We start from the raw sequence: 13,259 nt of genomic DNA on the forward strand, positions 1-13,259 counted from the left end.
ATTTACAGTTCTTTGTCCCAATTTGCAAGCTTCATGAAAATACAACGGTGGGGCTGGGAAACTGAGTTATGATCAATGGCCATGTCCCTGCCCATCCAGTTCTAGAAGTTGTTGGTGCCTACTTACTATGTTTGGAGTTTTCTGTTTAAAAGCTAGTGCCACAAAATACCAAACTGAGGAAGCCTTCATAATTCCCCTTTTCAGATTAAAATAATTGCATTATGACAACATTATACAATCATTGGTCCTTATGTGACATTTAATACAATGCAAGAATGATGTACAGGCAACTCTCCATTTACCTAGGGGTTACATTCTGGGGCTCTACATTTAAGTGAAATATCTATTGAGAACACCATTGAAAAAGCCTGCAAACTCCCTCTAAAGCTCTGGAAACCCTTGAAAAACCCTTTTAAAAAACCAGCAGCACTTACCAGATCCGCCAGATTCAACCACAATTGCTCCATCCAAACTTCCTTTACCTTGAATTTTGACCAGGAGTATCCTTAGCTGGAATCTCAAAACATTTCCAGCTTGCTATGATGTTACAAGGACATTGAGACATATAAAACAATATCCTGGTAAACCCCTTGTTTAATGTGCTAATGTATTATCCAGTAACAAAATGACAAATCCCCCCCCCCCGAGCAGGATAAGGGTTTGGGTTCTCTTCAAAATATAGGGGACAATTTCTGCTCCCCCCTCCCCACCTTCCATTTCTGAATGATGTGCCTGAGTCCACATATTTGTAAAAAGTAGTCTATAAGACCATTTGTGTGTGTACACATATGTATTTGGGAGCTAGGTATCGCTGGAAAGTGTACAATGCTGCTATAACAGAAATGTCATCAATCTTAAAAACTCAAGATAGTAAAACAGCCTCAGCTGGAGAGCAGAAGAATATACCGGCTATATTCCCAAGCTCTACTATAGTAAAACTGTACAAAAGCAACACACCCTGATAGTAATCATTCCCAGTTGTGCTATAACCAAGGCAACTGAAAATCTATTTTAAAAATGTATTGGCAGACAGAAACAACATAGTGCTAGGAGAGATGCTGGCTTTTTGGTTCATAAATTAGAAGTTTACAATTTAATCCTTTAAAAAAAGTTTTTATTTATTACACAACTTATACTGCCCATATAACTGAGTCTTTAGGCAGTTTTGCTGACCATCAAAATGCAATATAAATATTATGCTGTGAAAAAATCACTTTTTAAAATATGTTTAGTGGAACAGGTTTTTGGTTTAGATGTATGTGCATGTGGGGTCATGTAAGGGTTGCATTTGAAAATGCTAAGTATCTGTTGCTGGTTGACAGTTAGGCTGTTAAGTAAGTACCTGAGTCTGGTCTGGGGAAACTAGGTGAGGTTTAATCCTGAGGATAGTGAATTAGACTTTTGACTGGCTTATTGGACAGAAATTCTTGATCATTCATTGGACAGAATAAGTAGTCTGATGAAGGCAGGGAAATACTATGCCTGTCAAATCAGATTGAAGGATACGCTGGCTGAGACATAAATAGACCTATTCTACTACTGTTGGGAAGCAGACCAGAGATTAGATGAGAGGATGACTAAAGAGAGGGAGATTGGAGGAGGGGGTGGTGGAGAAGAACTGAGCAGGAAGCCTGGAGCAGCTGGAAGAAGTTATCCGGGCTGGAAATACTGTCTGCCAGTGCTATTTTTCTATAAAAAGAGGTGCCAGAACTCACCATGAACTCCTCCCTCGTTCTTATAATGGCAGTGGTGCCCACCTGAGAGGTGATGGAGCTGTGTTCCGGCAAGTTCCAGATGAAAAAAAGCTCTGTTGTCTGCCCCCAAAGCTGCTAAATAGTCTGCTAAATCATTAGCAGTGAAGTCATATAAGCGGATTAAATAGTAAGTTAAATTTGCAGCTTGGTTTTGGCCCTCTGATGTTTACTTCAACATCCAATCACTGTGATTGGAGTGCACTGGGAAATAATTCAGAGTGACTTAAAGCTCGACCTGTCTGTCAAAACAAACGATTTCCAACCCCTTCCCCAAGCCTTTTTACCCGTCGCATCTCCTCTCTGTCCCTTCCTCTCTAAAGCTCTGGATATTTTCCCAATGAGCTTGATTTCATTTTTCAGAATAAAAGAGAGAGAGAGAGAAATGGTTTAGCTTTATGGAAAAACTAAGTCAATAGAGTGACTTGGAAGGTTAGGCACTTCCTGATAGCATGGTCAATGGCATGAACTAATTCAGTAATGTGGAAGGCTGCCCTGAATCACACCAATTCACATTATACAGTATATACACACAGCCAACGCACATCCCCTACATTTACTAAACAGTGTCTAAAAGAATAGCTTAAAAAGAAATCTGAATGTAAAACAAACTAGCACGATCAAGTCTTAATCTATTAAAACTGAATCAGGACCAAACATTGAACTAAAAGCAGTTTTTCTCCATAGAAAAGGAGCATTGGAGGAAATAGTTGACTTCTGCCGTTAAGGCTTGAAAGTGACACAATAAGTGATATATTGAATTTATTATTATGGACTTCCTACCAGAGCCAGGGATTAGTAAATCATCATAGGTGTTAAGAGACAGAACAAGCTATCTTGTATATCACCAGGATCAGCCACAGAACCCATGTGGATAATCTTAAATCTGCTTTATGCCCCTCTAACAACCCAGGCTCTGTGGTGTAGTTACAGCAGGACATCTCTTAGCAAATATGTACCTTTTATTCTGAAACTGTCAAAAAGAAGCAACGAAGCTGATTACACAAAAACCAAGCCCAGGATGTTAATGAAGTCCAAAACAGCACCAAAACCACTATCTGTAAGTTTCCTGTCTCAGAGGACTCTCTTTAAGATTTTGGGATGAAAAGCAAAGTGGAATCTTTGATAACTGGGACACCAAATAGAAAATGAAGGAAGGGGGAGGATTTCCAATGAAAGTCAAGCCACTGGGATTTAAATGCACTATGCAGCCATTATAAGCCAGATGCCTGAGCTGCTTGCCTTCAGAAATTTGATTTTAATCCAGAAGGTTTTACAGGTGTAAAATTAACCTCAGGAGGCTTTTAGTATTGTTCTTCAACAGCACAGCAGAACAAAACATATGGTGCATGAGAGGGAAAAATGCAGAAAGCTTTGGGGCCTCAATTCAGCACCAGTATAGTTATTAAAACTTAGCACTGTTCAGAGTTAGGGCTGCTTGAATCTGTCAATTTCAGTTTTTCTCAGTTTTCCAAGCTTAAATTCAGTTCACTATATTTCCTGCCTCCGTTAGTTTAAAAAACATCACATCAGCATTTTAGTGCACATTTCTCTTAATATATTCATTTTCATAGGCATTTTTTGCCTAGTACACTTGTTTGAATTACTCCATTATGTATTTTATATGTGGTAATAATAATAATAAATAAAACTACCCCGCCCATCTGGGCAGCTTCCAGCAAAATATAAAAAATAAAATGTCAAGCATTAAAAACAGGGCATTTTTATTTATACCTTCCCCAAATATGTGCATTTGGTGTTGAATGATAGGTCCTTCAGCTAATATTTTGTTTTAAGAGGTGTGAATTAGGAAGAGTCACTTTGAAAATATGAAATTTCTCTACCATTCCTGTGTAGGGTTATGGCACAATATTCCTATATTCCTTTTGTGAAGGTGAGATCTATTAAAATAAGGTACAAAGCAAGCTTGTTTCACATCATTGTTGTGGTATTCCACATCTCTAAAAACTGAGCACATTTTCCAGGCCTAAAAAAGGCCAGTTTCTATCAGAATAGCTTTAAACTTGGCTAAAAAGACATATGTCTAATAAAGTGACTGCTGATACATTCTTTTCTGTGGTGGCTCCCTGATTGTGGTCTGCTCTCCCTAGAAAGGCTCACCTGGCACCATAATTACATGTCTTTAGACACCAGGCAAAAACATGCCTCTTTACCTAGGCCTATGGCTATTAAATAATCTATGGCCTGTGAAAGTGTGGTGCAGAGGACTGCTACCATTATGATTATTTTACTGTTGGACTGTCTTGTCAGTATGCTTTTTACTATGTTTTTATTCTGTTTTTATCATGGATGTTTTGTAACATTTGTTTTGAGATCTTTAGATCAGTGTTTCCCAACCACTGTTCCGCGGCACACTAGTGTGCCGCGAGATGTTGCCTGGTGTGCCGCGAGATGTTGCCTGGAGGGAGGCGGGCGAGTCGGGCGGCGAGAGGCGGGGCGACGACGACGAGGAGAGGCCGCCCAGCGCGGGGCTCTCGCCGTCTGCCTGCCTGGCTGCCTGCGAGCTCGGCGGGCAACGCCTCCGTCCGCAGCGCCCGCCTCGCGGCTCTCATTCCCTGCCAAAGCTCACCCAGCCAAGCCGCGCTCTCCTTCCTGCCTCGCTTTGCTGCCTCCTCCCCCCCCCCACCCCCAAAGCTTGGAGGTTCCCCGGCAAGGGGGAGGGGAAAAAATTGAAACTTACACTTTCGTGCGTCCCTCCCGGCGTGACACTGCGCGCTGACGTCACGGGGCTGTAATGGTGGTGTGCCTCGAGATTTTTTTCATCAAACAAGTGTGCCTTTGCCCAAAAAAGGTTGGGAAACACTGCTTTAGATAAAGGATGGTATATAAATTGAATAATAATAATAATAATAATAATAATAATAAGCTGCTACAAATTTTAACTGCTTCCCAAATTCATTAGATAGTTTCAGTTTACTCATAGACTGGAGTTGCTACAAGCTGATTACTCAAGTGTTATTTAATGTAAAAACTGAAAAGCTTCCTTAATTTATATGCATATAATAAAAAGGGGGGAACAGCTGCAGAGCGCTAAATTGCTTTCATTTATGTATTGCATTTATTTAAATTCATAGCCCACTCTGACCTAGTGGTTCAGAGCAGATAACTAGGAAATATGGGAGCAGATATAAAATATTCCAATAAATGCCCATTAAAATATCATTTTTTTGCAAGAAATGCTCTAAAAAACCCAAAGCCCCTCACAAAACTACCAGTTAAAATATACAGCCTTATCCAGTAGATGCTCAGATTTGTGATTTCACATGTTACATTTTAGGTGTACACCTGCACCTAAATGTATTTAAATATGTATCATGCCAGTACACTTAATATAGACCTGTGATTGGCTGTAGCTCCCTGTTGAATGTACACTCATTGCAGAATAGCAGACCTGGATTTGCCAATGTGTAATGGTCCTCAGTGGGTCATAAAGAACTTGGCAGGATGCATTTTACTATGGCAGAAGGAAGCAGTTGAGTTGCAACACCCAGGGGAAAATACACTGGGCCATGCACATTGTTGATGTTTTTTATATTGGGCTGTTTGTCACAGCTATCTACTACTATGCTATTTCTAGCAGCAACAACAAAGCAAGAGGGAGAAGCACAAAACAACATTCCACGATTTTAGCACAGTGACCAAGATTAGAATTTTAAAAATTCCAGATAAAATTTATTGACTATGCTGGAACAGCTGGGCAACATCTGAAGGCAGCTTACATGATTGTAAGTGGTATGTTTTGAAAGTCTAACTGTTTCCCAAAGAGCATGCTGCTGCAGAACTGAAAATATTATGTACTCGAGTATATGTCAGAACAATAGAGAACGTAAAACACATGCCACATGAGTACTTAGCCGAAAGCAACACTAGCAGAACTTGTTCCTTTGTCTGGAAAAAGTCTCTTCCACAGCTCCCACCACACACTTTAAGGTTGGTCAGACATTTTCTGACAAGAATATTTTACAAGCAAACATATTGGCTATGGTCCAGATGCACACATGCACATAATCCACATGCATTCTGGACTTTTTCCTGATAATTTCTCTCTAGCAGTTGTACTAGAAATACTCCCATCTGTGATACAAAATCGCTCAGTCCCTGTAAACGTGACTTCATAAAAACTGTGGAAGACCACTGCAGTTCTCACCAAGGCCTGTTTCATATTATTCTGGCCACATAACTCCTATTTGGTCATTCAGTCTCCTTGCATGTAAGCAAACATGAGAAGAAGCAAGAGCCTTGGTGGCAAGTTCCATCCCCTCCGTACCCAATTTAAAGCCCTCCACAATTGGGGAGGTGAACATCTGAAGCTGCGAACTTCATCTACTTGTGAAGCCTCACCATGCAATTTAAAACCCTGGTTGTACAAGAGACCTAAGCAATATACAGGAGAGATTTCTGGAGGGCTCTCCCTTCTGTCACCTTGTAAAAGGTAAAGGACCTCTGACAGTTAAGTCCAGTCATGAACAACTCTGGGGTTGTGGCGCTCAGCGCTCATCTCGCTCTACTGGCTGAGGGAGCCGACGTTTTTCCGCAGACAGTTTTTCTGGGTCATGTGGCCAGCATGACTAAGCCGCTTCTGGTGAAGCCACAGAAACACTGTTTACCTTCCCGCTGGAGCGGTACCTATTATCTACTTGCACTTTGACGTGCTTTCAAACTGCTAGGTTGGCAGGAGCAGGGACCAAGCAACGGGAGCTCACCCCATTGCAGGTATTCGAACCACCAACCTTCCAATGGCCAAGCCCTAGGCTCAGTGGTTTAGACCACAGCGCCACCTTGTACTTGTCCCATATTCCACTTGAGCCACAAGACAGCTATGATGATGCAACTCTGCATCATTTATAATGGCCTTTTCTCCAAGCTTAGCTGTTTGTACAGGTGTCTACCATTTTCCCTTAAGCACATGAATCTGTAAAAGCACAAGAAGTTGCCTTTGTTGGTACCATTCCTAACACACACCTCAGAGATTTTAAGCTGCCCCTCTTGGCTCTTTCAAAAGCCCTCTTATTTTCCTTTCTTTCCCCCTTAAAATTACACCAAGCACAATTGTTTTAAAACATTAAAAAGCAACAAAGTAGTATTACACCAGTCTCCTTCGAAAAAGCCTCTTCCACATGTGGTAGTGTGGCTGAGGAAGGGCACTTGGTCTGGAAACGTCTCCCCCTTAATAAAGCAAAAGGGGAGACTGGGAAGGAATGTGGGTTGTTAAAATACAAGATGTGATTTGAGAGCCGCCTTGTGCTTTCCAAGAGAAGGCAGTAACGCTTGCTCAAATGTGTTGTTTTCCTGCATAATAACCAGCAAATCCCCATGCCCATTCTCTTGTTGTTATGGGATGTCTACCCCATCAAGCCTCCACCTTACCAAATGGGTAAGACAATAAACTCTGCTCCTGACCTCAGCATGCCTGTTTTCATTGTTTCCTACCCAGATAATTTGGAGTAATTACCAGGAAATGTATTGGGTGGAGGGGGGGCGTATTACAATGCATGGTTTAATTGCCAGCACTGAGTGAGTTTCAGCTCTATTTGTTTTAATATCTTGGGGTTGAAAATTATGTGTGTATGTGTGTATTTCCCACAAGTCTGCATGAAGCATTCCAGAGAACTCTAGATATATCAATGCCAAGAAATCTTGGTGGCAACAGGAATTAGAAAGTGTCCCGTATGTCGCACTGCATAGTATTGATAAGCCTTTGCCAACCTGGAAGCCTCCAGCTGTTTTGGACTACACCTCACATCAGTCCCAGTCAGCACAACTGTGCTAGCTGGGACTGGGGCGAATGTAGACCAGAACAGCTGGAGGCTTCCAGTTTGGCAAAGGTTTCTTTATATCATGAGCAGAGGGGTAGTATATCAGCTGCATCCCTCAGTACGTGAGCAAAGAGAGGGACTTGCTGTCCTCTGAATCATCATCATTATCATCATCATCATCATCATGAGGTAAATGACAAATATATCACACCAACTTATGTTTTCCTGACAGCTTTGGAGTAGCACATTTTTGCCACATTTCCTTCTATTTGCAAGTCTGTAAGGTTTTCAGAGTTCCATTTTTTGGTTCTCTGTGAAAAAGGACATGAGCTGCCAAACTGCTGCCCCTGTTTCTTGCCCCTTGATAATCACAGTATATGTTCCAGACCAAAAAATAACTTGTTGGAAGTGTAACGGCAAGGATCATTCAGTTACTGTATTTTTTGCTCTTTAAGACTCACTTTTTCCCTCCTAAAAAGTAAGGGGAAATGTGTGTGCATCTTATGGAGCGAATGCAGGCTGCGCAGCTATCCCAGAAGCCAGAACAGCAAGAGGGATTGCTGCTTTCACTGCGCAGCGATCCCTCTTGCTGTTCTGGCTTCTGAGATTCAGAATATTTTTTTTCTTGTTTTCCTCCTCCAAAAAATAGGTGCGTCTTGTGGTCTGGTGTGTCTTATAGAGCGAAAAATACGGTATTTCTGTTGCTTCTTGGCCTTTTCCCACCTGCACTTCCATTTGGCACTGTAAATGCAGTCGTGTATTTACAACAAAGGCAGTAAGCAAGGCTCAGCAGCTGACCAGCTTCAGGGAGTTGGATAAAAGCCTTCAATCTGCAGCTCCGCGAGAGCCCTTTCAGGTCTTGCCTAAAGCCATGTGCTCAGTTGAATAATTCCATATTTTATAGCTGGTGCTGGCATCTATTTCTTGGACAGGACTTCCCAGTGGAAACATGTATGATCTGGTGTGGCAAGACTCTGAACTGGGCTTCAAGTTCCCCTTCTTTGCTTCTCCAAGGAACAAGTCTTGGTCACAGTGACTGGCAATGCCTCTCCAGACATTCCTAGCCCTCCATGGAAATGTCAAGGATTGAGCCTCAGATCTTCTGTATTCAAAGGAGATGCTCTACCACTGAACTATTCTTTGTGTCTTTGAAAGTAGACCAATGTTTCCCCTTAGACACATAGCTGGGAATCTGAACATTTATCCATAAATATGCTTTACCCATTTTATATCCTTGTTCCATTTTGATGCACTGCAGCATTGTAATGAAGGAGTTTCCTATCTGCATCTTGCCATTAGATTACTGATCTATTAGTGACACAGGATTGATAATTAACACAACTGTCATGTTTTCAGCTTCAGAAAATGCTCATATACAAGCAGATGGCACATTTTCAAAATGGAGGGGGGGAATAGTATTTGGCTAATTGCATAAAGCATCTGCAGTGACAAAACCTTTCTGGAGTTCAACCTGCTATTGGAAACCCCAATACCCAAAGCAGGACTCCCACCATAGTTTTGTTTGCATGCAGCTGATGATGTTAATGATATCCTGATTATTACACATGAATTTGTCTCGATGCATGCAAGCCAAAAGAACAGGAGCTGCTCAATGAGTTGGCATTTCTCCTTTTCCTTGGGGATATAAGATAACGGCTCCAAATAAAATGCAAGATCATTAGTTCCCATTCTGAGCAACATCATTTCCAATGGAAGCAGTAGCTAGCTGTTTAGCTGCCAGCTCCCATTAGGCTGCACAGTCTCAACTATAACAAAAAAATTCCAGCTTGACTCCCCTCCCCAGTCAGCCCTAAGTTTATGGAGATGGAGCCAGCTGGATGGAATTTCAGAGTTCCAATGAAACAATAAAAAGGGTACCGTTAGTGGAAGGTAGTTGTTTGCAAATAAAAGGTGCCAAGAACCAGAGTCAAATTGCTCTGAAGTTCATGGGATAAATATACAACCAGACAGCAACTCTTAGAGGCTAGGCCAGCCTTCTGAGCAGACCTGCTCAGCTCCAACAAAATAAACTCTTCCTGACTTTGCTTAACCAGCCACAGAATTGTAATCTCCCTCCTTGCATTCTGAATTATTCCAGAATTCAAGAGCGATCTGAACCCCAATTCCCACAAGTGACCATGGAGTTCAAGTTCTAGATCACCCATGTGCCATACTGCTTTACAAACCCAATGGGTGCAAGCCAAGTGTATGGGGGCAGGCATTAACATGGACCATATCAACATGTCAATAGTTTCTTTTTCATAGAATCATAGAGTTGGAAGAGACCACAAGGGCTATCGAGTCCAACCCCCTGCCAAGCAGGAAACACCATCAGAGCACTCCTGACATATGGTTGTCAAGCCTCTGCTTAAAGACCTCCAAAGGAGACTCCACCACACTCCTTGGCAGCAAATTCCACTGCCGAACAGCTCTTACTGTCAGGAAGTTCTTCCTAATATTTAGGTGGAATCTTCTTTCTTGTAGTTTGGATCCATTGCTCCGTGTCCGCTTCTCTGGAGCGGCAGAAAACAACCTTTCTCCCTCCTCTATGTGACATCCTTTTATATATTTGAACATGGCTATCATATCACCCCTTAACCTCCTCTTCTCCAGGCTAAACATGCCCAGCTCCCTTAGCCGTTCCTCATAAGGCATCGTTTCCAGGCCTTTGACCATTTTGGTTGCCCTCCTCTGGACACGTCCAGTTTGTCAGTGTCCTTCTTGAACTGTGGTGCCCAGAACTGGACACAGTACTCCAGGTGAGGTCTGACCAGAGCAGAATACAGTGGCACTATTGCTTCCCTTGATATAGATGCTATACTCCTATTGATGCAGCCCAGAATTGCATTGGCTTTTTTAGCTGCTGGATCACACTGTTGGCTCATGTCAAGTTTGTGGTCAACCAAGACCCCTAGATCCTTTTCACATGTACTGCTCTCAAGCCAGGTGTCACCCATCTTGTATTTGTGCCATCTTGTATCTTGTTTTTCTCATAACCTCTGTGGTCCCCTGAAAGTTACAAAGCAAGAGACACCACTGTTGCTTAAGAACGTAAGTGTATTGCTGGTTCATAGCCCACCATTCTTTATATGTAGTCTCAAGGGCCAGACTACATATTATATGTAATTGTATGCTTGCAGGGACAACTAAGCATTCCTTCTGCTGCAACTCAATCTGAATTTTTGAAAATAGTGACAAAATAGGAATAGGGATTGGTTAAGAAAGCTGGGAAAGTTGATGGAAGTATGGTACTGGCAGGAAAGGCCAGAAATGACTGGGACAGTCTTTAAAGGTAGACCAATGTCACCAGAACTGTTGGGCTTAATTACTGCCATCTAAGGCTCTTCAACCCAACAGTTCCATATTGATCATATGATCAATAAAAACAAGACAGACCCTGCCTGCAGGGCTGTGGAAGAGGGAAAAAAGCAAACTCAGGCACTGGTTCTTGAAAGATAAATTGTAGTATTTAGAATGGCCAGCTGAAAATGAAATAGTTTGGGAAGGAGTCAAATGTAGCCGGTGTCTCAGCAGAGTCAATGGGGTGGTCTTGCTTCCCTTCTCTACTTCTGCCGCAGCCTGATGGAGTTGGAGGCGGAGGTGCTGGCAGCTGACCATCGTGGGAAGAAGGGTCTAATAGAGCTGCTCTTATAGCAGAGTCAATAGAACGATCCTGCTTCTCATCTCTCTTTGACAATTAGTGTTCTGTCTGCAAAAGTGGTCATGTTGGATACTAAAGTCATGATTTTAATTTGAAGTGGTGGTCTTTTGTACTTCCTTTCTGGGACTGAATCTGTTAAGCCTTAAATTCAAGTGTCAGGTAGATTGTAGATCACAGCCAAAAGCTAAAATCTTCCCAATTAAATCAATTAAATTTTCTTGAAGTAAATATGTTTAAGACGAAGGTAATATTACCTCAGGTTGTGTTGTAGAAATCGATGTATGCCATTGAGTTGCAAGTCTTACACTGCTAATTAATAATACCTAGCTCATATATATATTGATTCAAAAGCGCTCTGTAAGGAAAAGCAATTGTGTTTTGCTTTAAGGCAGCAGCAGCACAAGCAAAACACAAGAGGACAACAATTGGATGATGATGATGATCATGTTTTGCGGCTGAAAAGTGAGTGGACTTTACAAAAGTGGTCATTACAAGTATACACCCCATTTGGAAACAACCTTAATATTAAGAAACTGTTCTGCTTTTTAGCCACCAGGTGGCATATTTAGGGAAGCTTACAGTCAATGCCTGTGAATTAATGAAGTGAAAGAAAGGAGTTGCCCTTCCCATTATTTCATAAATACTTTCTGAACCATGCGTAATTCAAGTTAAATGTTTGAGCTTTAATAGGGAGCAGATTGAAACAAAATAAGACAGGAGCTTCACAGAAATAGGACTGCCCTCTCCTGCTTGTTTAATTATCTTGAGGTTAGCTGGAGGAATTCAAGTCCTACTAAGGCAAATAATGGTACAGTAAAGGTTCCCAAAACATTACACACACACACACCCCTAGTAGTATTCCCCAAGACATTCCTAAATGGGGTTGAGCTTACTCCTTTGAGTAAATCTATTGCTATTAAAGTTGAAAAGCCTGATTCCCTAAACCAGCTTTAATTCTGAACATCTGAGACAGGTGTTCTGTGTGTACATTTTCGTCTGTCAATATGAATGTCCTAATATGAACTTTTTGCAATGCTCAAAGTGTGTGCTAACTTTTGTCCTCCTCAGAAATCGGTTAATGCTTGAATTGCATTAGCTTCCCTCAGTGTAATGCTTGTAATAAACCACAAGGCTATCTCTTGCAAACATTCACTTAAAGCTTTTGGCGTGCAAATACATACATACATAATTTTATTTGTATACTGCCTTTCCATAGTCAAAACCCATGCTCAAGCCAGCTTACAACGTGCCTTCCCAAAGCCTGGGTAAGTGAGGCGCTGGGATTTGAGAAGGAGTAGAGAGGGCTCCTCTTTTCCAAAGCCAAGTAAGCATTTCCCCAGGTTTGGGAAGGAGGTGGGAGGGCTGTAGGACACCGCTGGAGCCCCGCACCTCTTTCCCAAAGCCCAGCACCTTGCTTATTTGGCTTTGTGCTCCCCCGTTCTGTGCATGACAAGGCAGTGTGTGGCCTGCAGTTTCTATTTTCTAAGTACTCTTGCAGCCCACTTGGTATGAAAAGTTGGACCACCCTGATTTACTGTGTCCCTCCTCCCACAGGGCAGCCCCTCAGTAATTACAGTGGTACCCCGCAAGACGAATGCCTCGCAAGACGGAAAACCCGCAAGACGAAAGGGTTTTCTGTTTTGGAGGCGCTTCGCAAGACGAATTTCCCTATGGGCTTGCATCGCAAGACGAAAGCCCATAGGGAAATGCTGGCGGTCAGGAGCAAAGACTTTCGCCCACAGCCGGCCTTCAGAAGAGGACCTCTTCTGAAGGCCGGCGGGGGGCAAAAGTCTTTGCTCCCCCCCCGCCTGCCTCCCCCCCGCCTGCCCCGGGCGATCTTAAAATGCTGGCGGGCGGGAGCGAAGCGTTCGCTGCCGACCCCCAGCATTTTAAAATCTCCCCGTGTCCTGGGAAGATTTTAAAATGCTGGGGGTCGGGAGCGAAGCACTGCAGACCCCCAGCATTTTAAAATCTCCCCGTGTCCTGGGAAGATTTTAAAATGCTGGGGGTCGGGAGCGAAGCGCTGCAGACCCCCAGCATTTTAAAATCTCCCCGTGTCCTGGGAAGATT

The sequence above is a fragment of the Podarcis bocagei genome (assembly GCF_964188305.1).
Source record: "Podarcis bocagei genome assembly, chromosome: 6".
Taxonomy (NCBI): Eukaryota; Metazoa; Chordata; class Lepidosauria; order Squamata; family Lacertidae; genus Podarcis; species Podarcis bocagei.